The 9,112-nt window shown below is 32.7% G+C and overlaps 1 pseudogene; it reads left to right on the plus strand.

Moving 5' to 3' along the window:
- Positions 1 to 2,319: 2,319 nt before the first annotated feature.
- Positions 2,320 to 2,633, plus strand: LOC103588339 (annotated as a pseudogene).
- The last annotated feature ends 6,479 nt before the right edge of the window (positions 2,634 to 9,112 follow it).

The following is a 9,112-nucleotide window of genomic DNA, read 5'->3' on the forward strand; positions in this document are numbered from 1 at the left end:
AGTACCATTGCCACACTTTAATAATTACCAATAATTCCTTAATATCATCAAATATTCTTTCAGTGATGCAGTTCTCCAATTTTTTAACATATGTGTGTTTGTTTTGTTTCATGGTTTGGTTGTTTAAATTGAGATCCTGACAAGGCCCATAACTGTAATTAGGCAATATGTTTCTAATGTCCCTTTTAGTTTCCTAGTTCCCCGCATACAGTTATTTCTTGTTTTTGTTGTCATTGTTATCGCTAACAGAACCAGGCAATTTGTAATGCAAAGTTTCCCAGGATCTGGAGTCTGCTAATTGACTTTCCCGTCACATCATTTAGTGTTATCCACGTACTTTTTAATGAATTTGTAGTTAGAACTAGAGTCTTGATCTGACTGGTATTTGGATCAAGTAGTGCTGTGTCATTCCATTGGGAGGCACATGAAGTCTGCAGTTTCTCACTTTAAGTTATATTAGCATCCACTGCTGATCATGGCCTGTATCTGTTCATTCATTAGGGGGTGCAGAATTGTTATATGCTAATTCTAATATTTCTTCTTCATGTAATAGCTAGAACACTTCTACAGTGAGAAACATATTTTTAACAAAGAGGGAATAATACAGTTTATATAGGAAAGGCAGAAAACTGCCAAATTCTTTTCCTTTATTTACATGTTTTCATAATCCTGAGTGAGTTAGTCTACAAGTGTCTTCTTGAAAAAGTCATCAATGAGTTTTTAGTTTTGATTTAGCATTATGTATTATTAATTTATAGATTTAATCATATTGGATGTTTTTTTAATACTTTTCACTTATTATTCTTATGAATGCCCAAATTTTCTGGTTTTTGGCTGGTGAGATACTATTCAAGTTGGCTCCCAGTCTTTCTGGCACAATTCTAGAAGACTTTGATGGCTTGTTGTCTTGGTTATGGGGACAACACAAGATTTGGTTTCATCTTGATCTTTCCTTCCCCAAATCTAGAATCAACCATTTCTGTAAGAAGGCTGGTGGGAAGTATTATTTAACAACAAAATCTGGGAGTTAGGGGAGCTTATTGTTACTGTTATGGTCGTTATTTCTAGGCCATTTCAACGGGTGGACCAACCAACATAATCTCCACCAATATGGTCAAAGAAATCAAGTAAAGATTTTGTAGTTCTTTCTTTTTCCTCAGAGTATAATCCCACCAGGGATAAACAGACAAATTATTGTGTTTTAAGATCATTCATAATACTAACCCTGTCTGTAGTTGTCTGGCCTATATTTAGTTTCATTTGTTCTAGATTTGATTTTAATTTTTTGAATTGTTTTTTAAAATTTAGTTTATTTTTGTAATTATGTAAAATACTTACATGTGTCCAGAATCAAATCTATAAAACACACTATATTAAAAAAAACAACAACAACTAACTTCTGCCCTTGTTTCTTCATTTCTGTACCTTCTGTTAATATCTATGAGGCAATTGGCAAGTTTATTTTACTGCACTGTATCTATATTTCAGGACATATAGCCATTACATTTTATTCTGGATCCTTTATATCATCTAATCTCACATCATTAAGTATGTACAAGTTTTTGCTTAATACAAGTCCTTATCACTAATCATGTTTGTTGTTTGAGTGTGGTTCTCTAATAGTTCTTGTATTTTCTCTAAATTCCTGTTATTAACTGAAAACTTTATTTTTACAACTTAGTTTTGCTGGATATGAAATTCTTGGCTAGCACATTTTTCTGTTTATGAATTTCTTAAACTTTTAAAATGTCTTCTATCTTTTGGTATAACATGTAAAAGTCAGATTTTCTTACTATTATAAGGGACTTGTTCTTTTTGCTGGACGCCACAGAATTTATTTTCTTTTTTAAAAATACAAGTTTATACATGTTTAAGTATGTTTCCCTCTTGGCTGTTTTGGGTCTATTTCCCCATGTATATGGTGTCTCAATAGAAAGTTTCAAATAATTTTTAAATGGAAGTTTTCATGAATTACAATTTTTAATTTTTTTGTTCTTTTCTCCATCTTTCATATCTATCATTTTCTATCAAGTTCCTGTTGTCGTATTATTCACCCCTTTTTGATATTTAAAAATGTCCACCAAGTTTGTGATAGTATAATCTTCAAGAAAATAGCCTGAAATATACTTTTTTTCATCCTGCTGCATTATTCCATTTTTTCATGTCAGAACTTGAATCTCACCTTAATATTTCTCTTTGTATTTCTTCTTTAAACACACACACACACACACACACACACACACACACTTCTGGATAGAGTGGGACTTCTGACTTCTGAGTGGGAGCCTTTGTAATGTGAGCAAGGAAAGAGAATTAAAAATGGGTCATGTTGAGAAAGGCAAGAAGATTTTTGTTCAGAAGTGTGCTCAGTGCCACACCATGGAAAGGGAGGCAAACACAAGACTGGGCCTGATCTCCATGGTCTTTTTGGGTGGAAGACAGGTCAGGCAGCTGGATTCCCTTACACAGAGGCCAACAGGGACAGAGGCATCACCTGGGAAGAGAAGACACTGATGGAATATTTGGAGAATCCCAAAAAGTACATCCCTGGAACAAAACTGATCTTTGCTGGCATTAAGAAGGCAGAAAGGGCAGACTTGATAGCTTATCTCAAAAAAGCTACTAATGAGTGATAGTTGGCTACTGCCTTATTTATTACAAAACAGAAATGTCTCATGACTTTTAATATGTACCATAATTTAATTGATCTCATACAGCAGAAGTCAGATCATGAATGACTGACAGAATATTTTTGTTGTGACAGTCCTGATTTAAGTAAGACTGGTTTGTGGTTAAATGAATATAATAGGTTTTTTTGAATTTTGATAGTAATTCCAGTTCAGTAAATACTATCACTCTTTTTCCCTTCTAAAGACATTATTGGACTTGATTAGTGATGTTCAACTTTTCATAAAGATGGAGAATGCCATCTCAAAACCTATTGGAGATTGGTTTTATATCTAGATTTATATAACTGATTATATGTTATATATTTAATTTAAATACAGGGTAAATCCCTTCACTGTCTCAGAACTAAAGCAAGACTCACCTGTGTTTTAATTTGTGTTCTTTAGCTTGTTAAAGACAAGGGCTGAAGATAAAGTAGCAATCTCTATACTTTTGGTTTTAACTATGCCAATCTAGTTAGAATTCCCTGTATCAAAAATACTGCCTTTTAGTATGGTTTATATATAGTATCAAGTAAAGAATATTTAACGCTTCACAAATTTTATAGATGATATATGAGGTCAAATGCTTTTAAAAGTCAGAGTTACAAGATATAATACCAAGTTAAACTTTACTTTTGAATTCTTTACTAAGTCAAGCTCAGTTATAATTTAGGATTGTCTTTAAACAGGTACTCAAAAACATGTAAAAATGTAAAGCTATTGTTTATGTGTGATTGGTAATGGTGCTTTTGCCAACTCGTTAGAAGGATTAAAGAAAGGAAGATATACACAAATTTGTAAATTGTGTGATTTTAAGACTTAAGGTAATTAAAAACAAAATCACAGATTAGAAAACACTAAAAAAAAATCACTTTTCACTTTATTCTATTCTGATGGAGCCACTGAACCATCTAAAATAATGGTCTCAGTAAAGCAAAAGGCAAGATTGTTTTAATTTATTTTAAGATCTCCCTCTCACAATTTTTATACTTTAATTAATATTTTTTTTATATTCTATGCCTTAATCTATTCAAAACATTGGACTATGCTAATATGGATAGCAGCATTAAAATTAAAAAGTTTTAGCCAAACATTACCACAAAACTTACTACATTTTTCCTAGCATACATATTTGAGGAACTAAACATATGAAAATTAAGAAGCTATTTTGAATTTTTTTAATTTAAAAAGCTATTGGGGCTAGCTGGTTAGCTCAACTGGTTACAGTGTGGTCTTATAACACCAAAGTCAACGGTTTGAATCCCCTTACTTGCCAGCCACCAAAATAAATAAATGAATAAATAAATAAGTAAATAAAACTTTTGTAAGTGTACTAAATTAACTGTTGGTATTTGTTCATTATAGAAATCAAATTAATTTCCTTTCACAAGTAAAATAATCCATTCTTTGTATTTTTCTTTCTTACATCTGTGGTTTGGCCCTGGTCTATATTTTTGGTGGTGGGGACATGCAGGGCTATTCAGTTCCAAGTGTATGGTATAACTAAAGCACTGGGAACATTTACACCTTCTCTGGTCTTTCCTTCTTTCCCTCCTTCGTGCCTTCATTCCTATCTTAAGCTTTATTGGATTAGTCATAGAACCTGAAAACTGCAGAAAACTTTCCATCTTTGCCAAGAGTTTGGGTCTTTAACCTTGTTGCAATCCTAAAAAGTTCAGAGAGGAAGTTCTTACATCCTTGAACTAGTAATGACACTTTTAAAGTTTTGTTAATATTAAAGTATTCAGGGGAATATATTACATCAAAGTAAAGGCCATCATAGTATAATATGAAGCATATGAGGAGTGAATGTATAGGAAGTCTTAGAAGTGTGGCAAGTCAGTTATATGTTAGAAATGAGACAAAACAAGAATTTAAGGACATCAAAAGGAACTCCAAAATATTTGATGTGTAAGCACATCAAAGGTAGAGGATAAGTGGGTGCCCTGATCGGTAAATGTATATAAATATTCTTGGGTCTAAAAGGAAATGATATCTTTGCTTAAAAGGGAAATATTCCACTTTCAAATTATTAGTGTTTAGAAAATATCAACTAGTAATTATGTATTATGACATATTTAATATTTAACTGTTCCAGACATATGACAAAAATTGAGTCTTCCAGAAATTTTGGAAAAACTTGTATAAAATGCAAAATTAAGCTAATTTAAAAAAATCTTTGAAATGACAGCAAAGATACAATTTGAAGAAGATTAAATTGATATGTACAGGCTTTGGTTTTAGACAGGAGTAGGCGTAAGAATCTGTAACCTGCGTATATGCCTCTACCATGTAGCTTTCCTTCTCTACCAGGAGAGCACCGAAAGCCACTAGTGGTCAGATATTAGTTTCTAAATACCATTACCTATTAAAAAAATGGGTCCTTAGTGAAATATTGGATTAATAGATCTGAGGGAGGGAAAAAGGAAATTGAGCTGGAATACCTTGCTTGTTCTAGAAAATAAGAAATCATTTAAAGACTGATGGGACAATGCTAAAATATATAATTTACTAAAAAGTAAATTAATATATGAATAAATACCGACACATTTCTGGGCTAAAGGCTCAAACTAATCTATAAGTTTTATGTAATTCCTATCAGTATATCTATATAATGTTTAAATATAATTTTAATAGATGATTTCTAGTTTACATGAAATAAAAAATGAACTTTGAAAGACAGAGCAGTGATATCTTGACCTGACAGGAATAAAATAAAATCCCATAAAACAACAATATTTTGAATAGTTTAGAGCTCATTGAAAAACTTAAAAAAACAAAATGAAACACAATATCTGGAAACTAATACTAAAAATGTGAGCATTTAAATAAAAATTCTTGGGAAATTAATTATATAAGGGGGAAACATTATATTACACTCCTTCATACCATTCAATAAATTCCAGGTAGGTTATATTTTTAGATGCCTTCAAAGAAAATGTAAAAGAGCATTTTTCAGATATTCTTGTTAGAAGAGATTAGACAGATTTAAACATATAATTATCAAGTGTTTCTGTAAAAATAAAACCAAGAAACAATATTTTAAATATAAGAAAAGGACTGAGAGAAAATATTTGTAACATATATAACACATATATCATATGCAACAGATAGCGAATTAGTTTCCATAATATATCATGAATGCCTATAACAAGTAAAAAACAACAACTAAGTAGAAAAGGGCAAGTGATATCAACAAATAACTGACAGCCAATAATGTAAACTGCTCAATACTAATAGCCTGTAATAAAAGATGAAATTCTAATACCCAATGATATAAAATGCTTAATTTGGCTAATGAGGTTACTGACAGTCAACTCAATGACATTTAAGTGATCAGTTATTTATTTTTTAATTGAAAAATAAAAGTTGCATGTATTGCTCATGTATGACATAACGTTTTGAAATATGTATACATCGTGGAATAGCTAAATCAATCTAATTAACATAAGTATTACCTCAAATACTTATCATTTTTTGTGGTGAGTACACTTCAAATCTACTCTCTTAGCAATTTAAAATAAAACAATACATGTTATTAACTACAGTCTCCATGTTGCACAACAGATATCTTGAACTTCCTCCTTTCTAACTAAAATTTTGTATCCTTTGACCATCTCCCCAAATCCTCATTTCTATCCCCACTTCCAACCCTGCTAACCACCATTCTACTCTTTGCTTCTGTGAGTTCACCTTTTTTAGATTCCACATATAAGTGAGATCACGTGGCACTTGTCTTTTTGTCTGACTTATATCACTTAACACATTGTCTTATTTATGAAAGTTGTATCCGTGCCACAAATGGTAGAATTTTCTTTTTTAAGGCCGAATAGTATTTCTCTGTGTATATATATCACATTTTCTTTATTCATTCATCCTTTGATGGTCACTTAGGTTGATTTGATATCTTAGCTGTTGTGAATAATGCTTCAGTAAACATGGGAGTGCTGATACCTCTTCAAAATACTACTTTTATTTTCTTTGGATGTATACACAGTACTGGGATTGTTTGACTATACGGTAGTTCTATTTTTAATTTTTTGAGAATCCTCCATACTGTTTTTAATAATGGCTGTACTATTATATATTCCCACCCATGGTGTGCAAATGTTACCTTTTTTTCCACATACTCACCAACACCTGCTAGATAATAACCACTTTAGCAGATGTAAGGTGATATTTCATTGCTGTTTTGACCTGATTTACCCTGATGATTAGTGATATCGAGCATTTTTGCATATACCTGTTGACCAATTGAATATCTTCTTTTGCCATTTTTTAATTGGGTTATTTGCTTTCTTGCTATTGAGTTATTTGAGTTAATATTTTTGAATATTAACCCCTTATTAGATATATGGTTTGCAAATTTTTCTCCCTGATAGAGTTTGGATGTGTTTTCCCCACCAAAACTCATGGAAATCTGATCCCCAGTGTGGCAGTTTGAGTCATGGGGCAGATCCTTCATGAATGGATTAGTGCTCTCCCTAGGTGGGGGGATTAATGAGTGAGTTTTCACTCTATTAGTTTCCACGAGAGCTGGTTATTTAAAAGGCCCTGGCACCTCCCCTCTCTCTCTCTCTTGCTTCCTCACCACAATTTATTAAAGAGAGTGTCCTTTCCCCATTGTGTATTCTTGGCAACTTTGTAGAAAAACAATTGATTATAAATGTGTGGATTTATTTGGGGGCTTTCTATTCTGTTCTTTTGGCCCGTGTGTCTGTTTTGATGCCAGTACCATGCTGTTTGGATCACTATAGATTTATAGAATATTTTGAAGTCAGGTAGTGTGATTTCTTCCCCTTTAGATATTTTGCTCAAGATTGCTTTGTCAATTTGGGGTCTTTTGAGTTTCCATGCAAATTTTAGAATTGTTTTTTTCTATTTCTGTAAAAAACAGTTCAGTGAATTTCTTATCAAATAAATTCAATAAATGCTTTGCTATTGATGAATATTACATATTCATAAATGATATGCTCTTAATAAATTAATTGCTAATGTTAATAAATTAGAAATTATATCAGTGAGATACAGTAATATGTGTACAAAAGGGAGTCATTTGACGTACTCAGTTTAGATTTTTTAATAAGGTTACCGTAAAATTCACGGCTAACCAAAAACACTTGAGGGTAAAATGAAGTATTATTAGTAATTATGCTGGGGCAATAGGCATTAACCAAATTTGTCCCAGTTAAACTGGGATGAATGTTACTCTACTGCTTAAGGAATTATCTATGTGTGTATTAATTAAATGATTTAATTCTTCTGAAATTTATGTAAAAGTGGGTTTATAGAACCCTTATTCCCAGAATTTTTTCTTTTATTCCCCCAGTGGATTAAATTAGATAATGAATGGAGAGCATCTAGTGAATGAAAACATAGTAACATAGTATTTCATGGACTCACAATAGATAATAACAGAGTATTAAATTAGAGGAATTTTTAAAAATCAGAAATGACAAAAATGCAACAAAATTTGAGGATAATTGCTTTTAAAAAATTTTTGTTACAGCAAAAATAATGGTGTTGAAAAAATATTTTAGCTTTTTTATATAAAATCCAAATTAGTACATGCATAGTGGAACAATCTATTTTGTAAAGAACAAAACATCTCTTTGGAGTTAACAAACATAATTCAAAAAGCTGGATAAACAGACAACCCTTTTACAAACAATTTCCCAACTAAACACTGTAGGGATACACAGACACAGTAGTTGGGAGTCCTTTGGAAATTATGTTGCTGAACTGATTTGTAGGCAATCTAACCCATCTTTCTTTCTTTTTTCTTTTTTTTTTTTGTCTTTTTTGTCTTTTTCCATGTCCGGCAACGGATCGCAACCCTCAGTGTTGCCCCCGTACTGGACCGGGGACCGGCAACGGGATTGCAACCCTCGGCGCTGCTCCCACGCCTTGCTCAGCCAGTGAGCGGGAACCGGTCTGTATGTGGGATCCGAACCCTCGGGCGGGAGCGCCACCGCGCTTCCCAAGCGGCGCACTTATCCAGTGCGCCACCGTGCCGGCCCTAACCCATCTTTCTTCCTTGCCAATTATATTTCAGACAGTTGCTTTTTTTTCCCCAGCTTTTGCCTCTTTTATTTTACTTTCATTCAGTCTTCTGGCATTTGATCTCATGGATTCATTTTCCTGACTTTTCCTTGCTTAATTTCTTCAGGTGTCTGAAGTCAGGGAATTCACTAACTATTAATAGATTCCTCTTGAATTCGATCTAGGAAACCTCCACCAATGCACTGCCACCGAGGACAATTGCAAATGGCTGAGGACAGCTTCACATTGACAATATTGCTTTCCTGTCTAACCCTGGGTGTGCTGATTTTTTATGGAGGAGAATTATCCACCTTCAGAGTTGGTGAACATTATTAGAGGAAGTCACACAACTAAAATGACTGAGAAACTTTAAATTTGCAACCACCATTCTCAAAAGGGCA

Source organism: Galeopterus variegatus, unplaced genomic scaffold, assembly GCF_000696425.1.
Source record: "Galeopterus variegatus unplaced genomic scaffold, G_variegatus-3.0.2 Scaffold30, whole genome shotgun sequence".
Taxonomy (NCBI): Eukaryota; Metazoa; Chordata; class Mammalia; order Dermoptera; family Cynocephalidae; genus Galeopterus; species Galeopterus variegatus.